General features: G+C 43.0%; 1 long non-coding RNA gene across 1 annotated transcript; it reads right to left on the minus strand.

Moving 5' to 3' along the window:
- Window positions 1-6,287: 6,287 nt before the first annotated feature.
- Window positions 6,288-10,952, minus strand: LOC118965497 (uncharacterized). Its single transcript, XR_005052818.2, has 2 exons — window positions 10,835-10,952; window positions 6,288-8,085 (listed from the first exon to the last, which is right to left on the minus strand). It is a non-coding gene; the product is annotated as an uncharacterized LOC118965497 (long non-coding RNA).
- Between the last annotated feature and the right edge of the window lie 2,320 nt (window positions 10,953-13,272).

Raw genomic sequence — 13,272 nt, forward strand, 5'->3', positions numbered from 1 at the left:
ACATAATTAGTTAAATAAAGTCCATCTGTGTGCAATCTAAATTTCAAATGATCTCAGTATATATACACCTGTTATGAAAGGCCCCAGTGTCTGCAACACCACTAAGCAAGGGGCACCACTAAGCAAGGGGCACCACTAAGCAAGTGGCACCATGAAGACCAAGGAGCTCTCCAAACAGGTCAGGGACAAAGTTGTGGAGAAGTACAGATGAGGGCTGGGTTCTAAAAAAATATTAGAAACTTTGAACATCCCACAGAACACAATTAAATCCTTTATAAAATAAATTGAAAGAATATGGCACCACAACAAACCTACCAAGAGAGGGCCACCCACCAAAATTCACGGACCAGGCAAGGAGGGCATTATTCAGAGAGGCAACAAAGATATCAAAGACAACCCTGAAGGAGCTGCAAAGCTCCACAGCGGAGATTGGAGTATCTGTCCATAGGACCATTTTATGCCGTACACTCCACAGAGCTGGGCTTTACGGAAGAGTGGCCAGAAAAAAGCCATTGCTTAAAGAAAACAATAAGCGAACACGTATGGTGTTAGCCGAAAGGCATGTGGGAGACTCCCCAAACATATGGAAGAAGGTACTCTGGTTAGATGAGACTAAAATGCAGCTTTTTGGCCGTCAAGGAAAATGCTATGTCTGGCGCAAACCAAACACATCTCATCACCCCGAGAACAGCATCCCAGTGAAGCATTGTGGTGGCAGCATCATGCTGTGGGGATGTTTTTCATCGGCAGGGACTGGGAAACTGGTCAGAATTGAAGGAATGATGGATGGCGTTAAATACAGGGAAATTCTTGAGGGAAACATGTTTGTCTTCCAAAGATTTAAGCTGAGATGAAGGTTCACATTCCAGTAGGACAATGACCCTAAGCATACTGCTAAAGTAACACTTGAGTGTTTTAAGGGGAAACATTTAAATGTCTTAGAATGGCCTAGTCAAAGCCCAGACCTCAATCCAATTGAGAATCTGTGTTATGACTTAAAAATAGCTGTACCTGCAGAACCCATCCAACTTGAAGGAACTGGAGCAATTTTGCCTTGAAGAATGGGCAAAAATCACAGTGGCTAGATGTGCCAAGCTTATAGAGACATACCCCAAGAGACTTGCAGCTGTAATTGTTGCAAAAGGTGGCTCTACAAAGTATTGAATTTGGGGGGTGAATAGTTATGCACGCACAAGTTGTTTTTGTTTTTGTGTTATTTATTGTTTGTTTCACAAAAAAAAATATTTTGCTTCATCAAAGGGGTAGGCATGTCGTGTAAATCAAATGATACAAACCCTGCCCCCCAAAAATCTATTTTAATTCCAGGTTGTAAGGCAACAACATAGGAAAAATACCAAGAGGGGTGAATACTTTCGCGAGCCAATGTATCTCTAAGAATGCTTAACAGTGATAAGATAACTATTACTCTGCTTTTGTAGCATCTCATTCATACCCGCTCTCTTCTTACAGAGCAGTAGACAAGCCCTCTAATTAATGATACATGATATTAATAAATAGATTTTCTAAAACTCAAAGCTACAATACAGGACAGGAAAATAAAAAAGCTGATAAAAAAGTACATTATTGATAAACAGATGCAAGTAATAGGTTGATAATTCAAGACACAAATAAAAGTGGTAGAAGATTAGAAAGATAATTTGAATCCATCGGTATTAGCTTCTGGATTGACGAAGTGATGCCCTGTTATAAGTGTATGTTGTCTTCATGCAGGTGAATTTCTCCACCTGATTTCTGGGCCCTATATGCTATTGTGCCAGGCTATAACGTTTTAAATAATTGAATCCTTTCAAATTGGCTGGTCTTTGACATTAGCACACAGATTAGATAGTCCCATTACAGATCTCATCCCCTTTATTATTCCTGCTCTGGAAGCAGTTCCATTGCAACCCCACTGCAATGAGCTCTAATAATGTCAATTTGAAATGGTGCCTTCTGCCTCCCGGGCGCTGTGTACCTTGGCCCAGGTAGAGCTCAGAGAAGGATTTGGCATTTTGAGACTGAACGTGAATTGGGTTGGATTGGAAACACTCTCCTAGTTGATTAGATGACGGAGGGTCAGCTCCAAGCTGAGCTTAACTCTGAATATAAATGACCTCCTACTCAAATGTGGTGTTGAATGGTAAGACCAATGCAAACAGAGTTGGGACTAATCCAATTAATGTTTTTATCGTGAACCACTTTGCCTACTCTCCATTTATATATATTTATAGTTTAAAAATATTTTTTGTATTCTTTTTTTTATCCCTTTTTTCTCCCCAATTGGTAGTTACAGTCTTGTCTCATCGCTGCAATTCCCGTACGAACTCGGGAGAGGTGAAGGCCAAGAGCCGTGCGTCCTTCAAAACACAACTCAGCCAAGCTGCACTGCTTCTTGACACAATGCCCACTTAACCCGGAAGCCAGCCACACCAATGTGTTGGAGGAAACACCGTACACCTGGTGACCGTGTCAGCGTGCACTGCGCCCGGCCCGCCACAGGAATCGCTAATGCGGATGGGACAAGGACAGTCGTGCGACAGAGCCTGGACTCGAACCCAGAATCTCTATTGGCACAGCAAGCACTGCGATGTTGTGCCTTAGACCACTGCCCCACTCGGGAGGCTCCCTATTCTCCATTTGACGTCTCCTCTGCATTGCTGTCATAGTGTTTAAAACATTGAGGAAACACACATAAGAGAGCAATGACTATCCCAAGGTCACCTCTGAGAGTGATTTTGCCAGGGCATTGATGCTCCAACTGTTTGATAGCCACCCATAAGGTCTGTATAACCACGTTGTCAACACTCTGAGTAAGGCTCATAAATGAGTTTGGGTTTCCCTCTCGACTGCATTAACAGCCGTTTAATGTGTACCATCACATTTGAACCATCACACCTAATTTTTCACAGAAAAGAGATAGACGTAAAAAACTCTGACTGTAGCTTCTGGCGCTTTCGTCAAGAAACACTTCCAGAGAGAAAGGCTTACCGCTCAGTTTAGAATGAGTGAAATGGAGCTATGGAAAACACCTGCTGCTTCTCTCCACTCTATTTTTATGCAAATACATCAATCAGTCTTTCAGCAAACGCAATATCAAAGTACTTTTTGAAACAAAACAGTCTCAACACGTCTCCCACCAAATCCACTCACTATGCAAAAGAGAGTTGCAAGCAAGCCTTGTTTTCAATGCAGCACCCCACCCTTAGCACAACACACCCCACCCCTATCACAACACACCCCACCCCTATCACAACAACACACCCCACCCTTATCACAACAACACACCCCACCCCTATCACAACAACACACCCCACCCCTATCACAACAACACACCCCACCCCTATCACAACACACCACACCCTTATCACAACACACCACACCCCTATCACAACAAACACCACCCCTATCACAACACACCACACCCCTATCACAACACACCACACCCCTATCACAACACACCCCACCCCTATCACAACACACCACACCCTTATCACAACACACCCCACCCCACCCTTATCACAACTCACCCCACCCCTATCACAACACACACCCTACCCCTATCACAACACACCCCACCCCTATAACAACACAGCAACAGCAAAATAATAGCATTTCTGCTATTGAACATGGGGAGCTAATGCATAAAAGTTGAGTAATACGTATTGTACATCTTCCTAAAATCTGCCCTGTGCCATTGCAACACATGGTAGGTAACTTATGCAAGTGTTTTTGAAACTGAATACAGATGCACACATAAACAGTCTTCTATCAATAATTTCTTGCCATGCTTACTGGAGGCAAGTCAACAGGAGCCACTGAACAGATTCCAGTGGTAGTCACACTAGAGATCCCAGTGGTAGTCACACTAGAGATCACAGTGGTAGTCACACTAGAGAGATCACACTGGTCCATATCATCCACCATTACAAACCCATTAGGACAGTTGGAACTCCACATCTCAACCCACAACATGGATTGGCTATAACATTATGCTAATGAGACCTACAAAGGCCACATAGCTATAAAGCTATTTACATAAGCACCCAGACAGCAGCTCTGGGCAAATAGAAAATGAGTAAGCAGGGGAGAGAGGTGAGGCTAGTACTCAATTTTTCATCACATATTACATTCTGTAATATTTGCAGTCATATTGTCCTGTGTCTTCAGGTCCATCCATGTCCATGTTTTTCTGGGACTCATCTCCAGACTAAATGACACTGACAGCGGTGGCACCATGTGAGTTCTGGTAGTTGAACAGTTGGTCTAATCAAGGTCTAATCACGTTAACATGCAAATAGGTTCATTAGGGTTTATTTGCGTCTGTAAGAACCATGGCTTTTTTTTATGTTGTTGTTGATGAACATAACAAGAGGTATCAGAGTGATACAATAAACATATGTTTCTGTATGAAGCTAGTTGAGAACGTATAGGTGCCATAGGAGGCAGATGGGATACTATGGCTCATCATGTAAGGAAAGATACAAAATACAAATTGTTCTGGAGGACTTTGGTAGCGTGGGCCTAGATGTTTGTGATCTTGCCTACTCCATTGTCTTTGTAAATGCATGACAATTCCATGAGTAGTTGGCAAGATAGTAGAAAGACTGGAAACCAGGCTAGGACCTGGGCACTGGCAGTCCAGACAGACATGCATCAGAGAGTCAGGGAATGGCATGGGCATCTTGGAGCCTTCGAGGTGGACATGTCGTGACAGGAGCAGAAGGGCCCTGCCAAGCCCACGATGAGCTACTCCTCCTGCCTGGCAAGCTGTGCCAGCCGAGCGGCTGTCCTAGTTATCGTGACACTGCAGTCCTTCTGATGACAATGTTGTAGTGTACAGCAGGGTTTACCAAACTCGGTCTGCTGTGTCGTGCTAGGGTACAAACCAAAACATGCACCCTGCGGGGTCCCCAGGACCCAGTTTGGTAAACCCTGCTGTACACCATGTTCAAAATCAGTCTGACTCATTTTTCACATGGCCAACTCTGAGATGGGTTTATGGGAAGAAAAATCCACTAATAATAGGTTTGAGTCTCCACGCCCCGAGAGTTTGGCATTGAAAGATCCATGCAATTAAATTTCTAATTTCAGGAGGGTAATCGGGTCAGACCAGCCTGACTTCAAGCTAGTGCAAACCGCCCAGTTAAATCAATTCTACAAAGACAGATGCATGATCGTGACGTTAGGGAGAAGAGGGGTTGAGGGGTGCATCACACTCCCCTAATTATATTTACCATTTTAAACCCATGTCGTGGATGGAGTGTATCAAGTGATACATTATTAGGTTGTTATTGTCAGCATTAGCTACCTGCTTGCTCCTCTCGTGTTTGATCAAAGACATGATTTGGGCTACCTTTAGAGATATAAATGATTGTTTTCATACATGCTGATTTGATTTTGACCAGTGTTTTTGAGTTGGAACACACAAAAACACACACACACACACACACACACACACACACACACACACACACACACACACACACACACACACACACACACACACACACACACACACACAAACACACACACACACACACACACACACACACACACACACACACACACACACACACACACACACACACACACACACACACACACACACACACACGTACGTCTCCCAGGGCATTTGGGAGTAGTGTCATCTCAGGGGAATCAAACATCTGATCAGAAAAACAGTACGGTCCCCTATTCTCTCCTAGTCTATACTCCAGGACACAAACACCTCCACATCTGAAATATTATGTATGTTTGTATGTATGTGTGTATGTGTGTGGGCCTCCAGCTGCATGTGAATGAATGCATCTCCGAGGCAGCCAGATACAGGACAAAAGGTGAGCGTGGCTTTGATGGAGATGGAGCAGCTTTCATGTGCTGCCAGAGGGTAAAGTGCCTTGGAAGTACAACTCATCTGTTCCCCTGCTGCAAGAAGTGGTAAGACCCTGAGGCACACAGAGACAGACAGACATCCAAAAAACGGTGGAAGAATAGACCGAAAATATATATACAAACACACGCAGTCAGGCAGACACCTGAAGGAATATTCCTTAAATGGTATTGCATTGTAACTTCAAAATCTCGTATCATCCACACATCAGGGAAATAGTGATAATGAAAAAGCTTTGCTCATTGGTTGAAAATACAGTGGTAAGAAAAAGTATGTGAAACCTTTGGAAATACCTGGATTTCTGCATAAATTGGTCATAACATTTGATCTGATCTGCATCTAGGTCACAACAATAGACAAACACAGTCTGCTTAAACTAATAACACACAAACAATTATACTTTTTCATGTCTTTATTGAACACACTGTGTAAACATTCACAGTGCAGGGTGGGGAAAGTATGTGAACCCTTGGATTTAATAACTGGTTTGGCAGCAATAACCTCAACCAAATGTTTTCCGTAGTTGTGGATCAGACCTGCACAACGGTCAGGAGGAATTTTTGACCATTCCTCTTTACAAAACTGTTTCAGTTCAGCAATATTCTTGGGATGTCTGGTGTGAACTGCTCTATTGAGGTTATGCCACAGCATCTCAATCGGGTTGAGGTCAGGACTCTGACTGGACCACTCCAGAAGGCGTACATTTGTCTTTCTGTGGACTGAAGAACATCAAGGCTTTTAGAGATACTTTTGTTTCCCTTTCCAGCTTTATGCAAGTCAACAATTCTTCATCTTAGGTCTCCTGAGATATATCAGGCAATGCTTCTTGTGAATAGCAAACTCAAAATCTCTAACCAACATCTCCAATCTTGTCTCATTGATTGGCCTCCAGGTTAGCTGACTCCTGACTCCAATTAGCTTTTGGAGAAGTCATTAGCCTAGGGGTTCACATACTTTTTGTGTGAATATGAATGTTTAAACTATGTATTCAATATAGACAAGAAAAATACAATAATTTGTGTGTTATTAGTTTAAGCATACTATATTTGTCTATCGTTGTGACTTAGATGAAGATCAGATCAAATTTGATTACCAATTTATGCAGAAATTCCAAATGGTTCACATACTTTTTCTTACCACTGTACCTTCCCTTTCACATGATGTATTGTTTTAATGGATCCAATCAAACAACAAAAGCAGGAGTAAACCAGTCTGTTATGAACTAGGGCAGTCCTTAATTGGGGTATCTGTTCAAATAAAGCAAGTGTTGAAATGTTATTATTCTGTACACACATTGAAGAAAAAACAAAGGAGAGGCATGTTTCCATCATGACATTTCCCAAGCGGTTACCGAGTCTATTCTGGGGTCTGACGATATGGTCATGTGACGTCACGTGGAGGCAGAGTGTGTTTGTTGCACACATACTGTGGAGACATCTTGTCATGGTTATTCATGTTGTCAACCCGATATATCACTGTGTGTCAGAAGAATATCTCAGAGGAATAGGTCTCTCTTGCTACTAAACAATACCTTTGAAATATTCGCTAGTGCATTCCTTCACTTCACTGCTGGGAGAGAAAAGATAGAAAGGAAGGGTCAGGTGGTTGTTTCCCATCTGATTACCGCCATCCCAAATACAAATAAACAGCTAGGAAAAACATAGTCAGTTGCTGCCGTAGTTAAAACACCAATTCCTCTGTTGTTGATCAATAGATTAGTTAGGAGACCTTTAAAAAAAGGGAATAAATAAATTAAATTCACCATTATGTATTTTTTCTTTAATAAGAACCACTGAAATGAAAGATAAGGCACTACATGGGGATATCTAACAGGATCTATGAGTTATTCAATCCACTATGTTTTAGTTAAGAGGGCCTGTAAGAGGCTGATAATCAAATGGTCACAGATAAGAGGGGTTTTTCAAATGTCTGTGTCTGAGGGGGAGGAAGGGGGCGGGCTGTAGCCATGAAGGGCCTCGCTCTGCAAGCCACATAGATACACTGCTACACTGGCCCGGCCCACCTCCGCTGTATGGTATGGCCCAGTTGGGTCTCTTTGGAGCAGTACGGGGCATGAGCTCTGTGTCTGGGTCATGGTGGTGTTTCCGGTTCTGTCTGTGGGCCCCCAGGGCACAGCGGTCCAGAAACTCAGAGGTTTTCTTTTGTGACAGGATGCTGGATGCTGTTGCACAGAGCTGGAAGAGAAGAGACACACATACAGGAAGTTAGCTCAGACGTGATGATGGACCCTTCCTGGGCTTGGTCCACCTCTAATGCAGGCTGTTTCTGCAGTCACATGAAAAAACGACAATAAATCCAGGCCATGTTCACTTCATAGTGGAGGTAGTATTAAACCCTTTGACCTGCACTGTTGCAGCTGTACCTTGCATTTACATCTAAAACCCTGTGCATGTGACTAATAAACTCTCAAAATCTCTAAACCTTTTCCTTACCTCAGGGCACAAGTGTACTCCACCAACTAAACTACACTTTAACTCCTCAAATTCCATTAAAGAAGTTTCAGTAACATAAAAATACATATTTTTTAAATGTTTGGACTCCCTTGACATTCGCAGCTATAAGGTTGGCAGATTTCAAGCATTAAACATAGATTTGGGAAACCGAGAAGATAAAAAGCCTTGAAGCGTAGAAGAAAGAGGACATTGTTCTATTGACTTGAATATGATTTGTGTGTGGCTGGTTTGAGTTTTGGTAGCCGTTTTTTAGTTCAATCAGTGGACATTTCTACAATTAAATAAAAACACAATAATCTCACACACACACACACACACACACACACACACCATGAGTAATGCAAAAAAAACTGGCATTAAAGTAAGAAGGCATGTGTGAAATATAGATGAACTAAGCCATTAATCTAATAGGCCCAGTGATTGTCTTATTGCAGACAGAGATAAAGAGACTAGATATTAATACAGATTGCTCCAAGGCTGGCCATGGCAGGCAGGTACTCTCACCCAGCTGTGAGCCAAATAGCCGACTACTTACAACAACACTGAACAAAAATATAAACGCAACATGTTGGTCCCATGTTTCATGAGCTGAAATGAATTCCAGAAATTCTCCATGCGCACACATTTCGTGCACAAATTTGTTTACATCCCTGTTGGTGAAAATGTCTCCTTTGCCAATATAATCCATCCATCTGACAGGTGTGGCATATGAAGAAACTGATTAAACAGCATGGTCATTAAACAGGTGCACCTTGTGCTGGGGACAATAAAAGGCCACTTCAAAATGTGCAGTTTTGTCACACAACACAATGCCAAGTTTTAAAAGGAGTTTGTAATTAGAATGCTGACTTGCAGGAATGTCCACCAGAGCGGTTGCCAGAGAATTTAATGTTCATTTTTCTACCATAAGCTGCCTCCAATGTCATTTTAGAGAATTTGGCAGTACGTCCAACTGTGTAACCACGCCAGCTCAGGATCTCCACACCCGGCGATCATCTGAGGGGGTGTGGGGGGGGGGGGGGGGGGGGGGGGGGGACGACTCATTCTGGCTGGACCTGGCTCTCATTCTGGCTGGACCTGGCTCTCAAGTACAGTTGAAGTCAGAAGTTTACATACACTTAGGTTGGAGTCATTAAAACTCGTTTTTCAACCACTCCACACATTTCTTGTTAACAAACTATAGTATTGGCGAGTTGGTTAGGACATCTACCTTGTGCATGACACAAGTAATTCTTCCAACAATTGTTTACAGACAGATTATTTCACTTATAATTCACTGTATCACAATTCCAGTGGGTCAGAAGTTTACATACACTAAATTGACTGTGTCTTTAAACAGCTTGGAAAATTCCAGAAAATGATGTCATGGCTTTAGAAGCTTCTGATTGACTCAAACGATGTCAATTAGCCTATTGGAGGTGTACACGTGGATGTATTTCAAGGCCTACCTTTTAACTCAGTGCCTCTTTGCTTGACATCATGGGAAAATCAAAAGAAATCAGCCAAGGCCACAGAAAAACAATTGTAGACCTCCACTAGTCTGGTTCATTATTGGGAGCAAATTCCAAACGCCTGAAGGTACCACGTTCATCTGTACAAACAATAGTACGCAGGTATAAACACCATGGGACCACGCAGCCGTCATACCGCTCAGGAAGAAGATGCATTCTGTCTCTTAGAGATGAACGCACTTTGGTGCGAAAAGTGCAAATCAATCCCAGAACAACAGCAAAAGACCTTGTGAAGATGCTGGAGGAAACAGGTACAAAAGTATCTATATCTACATAACCTGAAAGGCCGCTCAGCAAGGATGAAGCCACTGCTCCAAAACCGCCATAAAAAAGCCAGACTATGGTTTGCAACTTTTTGGAGAAATGTCCTCTGCTCTGATGAAACAAAAATAGAACTGTTTGGCCATAATGACCATTGTTATGTTTGGAGGAACACGGGGGAGGCTTGCAAGCCGAAGAACACCATCCCAACCGTGAAACATGGGGTGGCAGCATCATGTTGTGGGGGTGCTTTGCTGCAGGAGGGTCTGGTGCACTTCACAATATAGATGGCATAATGAGGGAGGAAAATTATGTGGATATATTGTAGCAACATCTCAAGACATCAGTCAGGAAGTTAAAATTTGGTCGCAAATTTCTTCCAAATGGACAATGACCCCAAGCATAATTTTGCTAAGGTGTATGTAAACTTCCAACTTCAACTGTAGGTGTACCTATGCCCTCCCAAGCCCACCCATGGCTGCACCCCTGCCCAGTCATGTGAAATCCATAGATTAGGGCCTAATTCATTAATGTCAATTGACTGATTTCCTTATATGAATTTAAACTCAGTAAAATCTTTTTTGTGTTTATATTTTTGTTCATTATGTGGCTAGCTACTTAATTGACTTCAAATTGGGGAGAATCAATTGATTTGATTTTGAATGGCCAAAAAAATTGGGAAAACACTGCTCACTCACTGTGTTGTAGGAGTTGGGGAAGCTCTTGTCCACCCTGTGTCACATGAACACCCAGGTGTCGTTGTTAAAGGACCACTCAATTATCTTGTTGTCGTACTGCTTCAGCTCCTTCGAGGACTAGAGAATGAGAAAAAAGTCAAAGTGGTTGGTTTAGAATGTCAACATTTACTGGATATTATATACAGTATATTATACTGTCTACAATCATTCTGGTCCTCCAATCGCAATACTGGGACTTACATTATACAGCAATAACTGTTTGACAATTGAATTAAGAATGTACTGTACACTTTGAATTATGAGTCAGGGAAGACATTTCTGTATCTGTTGCCCATTTGTCATGAGCTTGATTTGCCTAGCTTCCCCTAGCTGCTGTTCTCAAACACTTGTGCTCTAAAGTAGCTGGATTTCATCACACCAAAGACACAGACACATTCTACTGAATGCAAACAGTTGATGGTAATATAGGAACACTTTACTAAGAAGCTCATCATCAACTTGCTCTTTAGCTTCACTGATATTGACTGTTCTGTTCAACGAATCATGAATCATTGAGTATGTATCTACATGGGTGAGGGGGTGCTAAAGGAGATAGAGAGAGGGGAGCAGAGCTGCAATGGACCTCCAGGGCTCAGAGGACTGGCGAGGGCCCACTGCCAGGCTGCCCCTGAGCAGATGAAGGCCAGGCAGACACCAGGGAGTGGGCGGCTCTGCCAGGAACACACCACCGTGCCTGGCAAGAGGACCGAGCGCTCCGTAAAAACCTGTCTGCTCCTGGAGAGAAGGGCATCTGGGTACTCAAGTGGGGAGGGTGTGGATGAAAGAGTGTGGATGACTGTGTGTGAAGAGAGGGAGGCGTCATGCTCAGAACACATCACACCACACCACAGTTTGCATGACCATGAGAAAAGTGGGATGAACCCACAATTTGTTGTCACACTACCCTCATCACCAGTGTCTGTACCAACTGCCGGAGAGGATGGCTGGCGTTTTACTCGCTCCTAATCAACGGTGCTATTAAGGGCTTGTAAGTAAGCATTTCACAGTAAGGTTTACACTCGGTAAGGTCTATTCGGCACATGTGAAAAATAAAGTTTGATTTTAAGTGACAACACTGTGCTATTAAAATGAATGAAAACAAGCACACAATTAGCTGTCAAGATCTGTTGATTCAGTTCCATTTCCAAACCAAACTATTATTTCAGACCTTCCGAATAACAGCTGAGAGACAAAACTCTGGAGAAGAGACAGAATGGGTGATGCTCAGTTTAACACAAAGCCAAGAGAGCTGCCAAATAACAATGCAGGAGGCAACTTTTTGGCAGGCAGGGATGAGTCTGTCCTGTGTGCTGTGGTGTTTTCTGGGATCCTGTCCATAGGGTGTGTGTGTGTGTGTGAGACATGCTGGCTGCCATGTCTCCCCTCCCACCGCTTGGTGTTTAATCCATCCCAATCCACTTAATTATGGTCTCACACCTGCAGCCCGCTAGTAGGTGACTCTGGCGAAGGACCCCCCCCCCCATCTATTATTATGTGTAATGCTGGTGTATTCAACCTCAAATCATAGTAATAACTACGCCAATCTTTCCTCCATACCCCTCTATTCCAATCATGGCATTTGGGACCAGAAACTAGGCTATTTGGGAAAAATAATATTGTGCTTCATCATACCATTATGCCAAGCGGTTGCCTCCGGTGAGCTTGTGATTAGTTTTCAGAACACAAAAATTATTCGAGAAATATCAAGTTAGACTGATCTTAAAATAAATAAAAATCGTATGCTCATCCAAAGTACCCTACAGCTCACTGTGTTTGATTCTAACAGACAGGTGTCAGTAGTCTAGACTTAGTAGTTTCTACCAGTAGTGCACTACATAGGAAATAGGGTGCCATATAGGATGCATCTAGTGTCTGTCTGTATGCCCACAACTTTCCTCCCGTTGGCGTTCTGAGGGCATACTGATTACAAGCAGAGAGGACAAGTAGAGCCTACTGCTTTATGAGCTGGAGGGGATTTTATGACAAAGCTCCCTGGTCGCTGCGACGTTGTGAAGACTTGTTGTATTACTGAGCCTTTACAAGTCAGATGTTGACAGAGGAAGGCATTCTATTACACGGCCAGGATATTTCTCATTCCCCTCCATCTGGGCGGATCTTTCTTTCACTCTGGACTTAATCAAAGCTGGCCCGGAGTTCTGGGACTCTGTGGTGGCACTTGGGTCCCTTTTAATAACAAAGCAGTGTTCTGTATAGACGGAGGACTGTTATATGATGCAAGGGACGCTGACGCAGGATCTCTGAGACTGTGTAGGTGTCGATAGACAACAATGAAAATTCAAGGTTAACACAGTCCTTTGATATCGACACATAAATAAAAGTCTGCTCTTAGCTATTGACATGATATGAGACTGATAGCCCCTAGCGACCTTTGTGTTGCT

This window comes from Oncorhynchus mykiss, chromosome 8 (genome assembly GCF_057628025.1).
Source record: "Oncorhynchus mykiss isolate SJ-2025 chromosome 8, ASM5762802v1, whole genome shotgun sequence".
Classification (NCBI taxonomy): domain Eukaryota; kingdom Metazoa; phylum Chordata; class Actinopteri; order Salmoniformes; family Salmonidae; genus Oncorhynchus; species Oncorhynchus mykiss.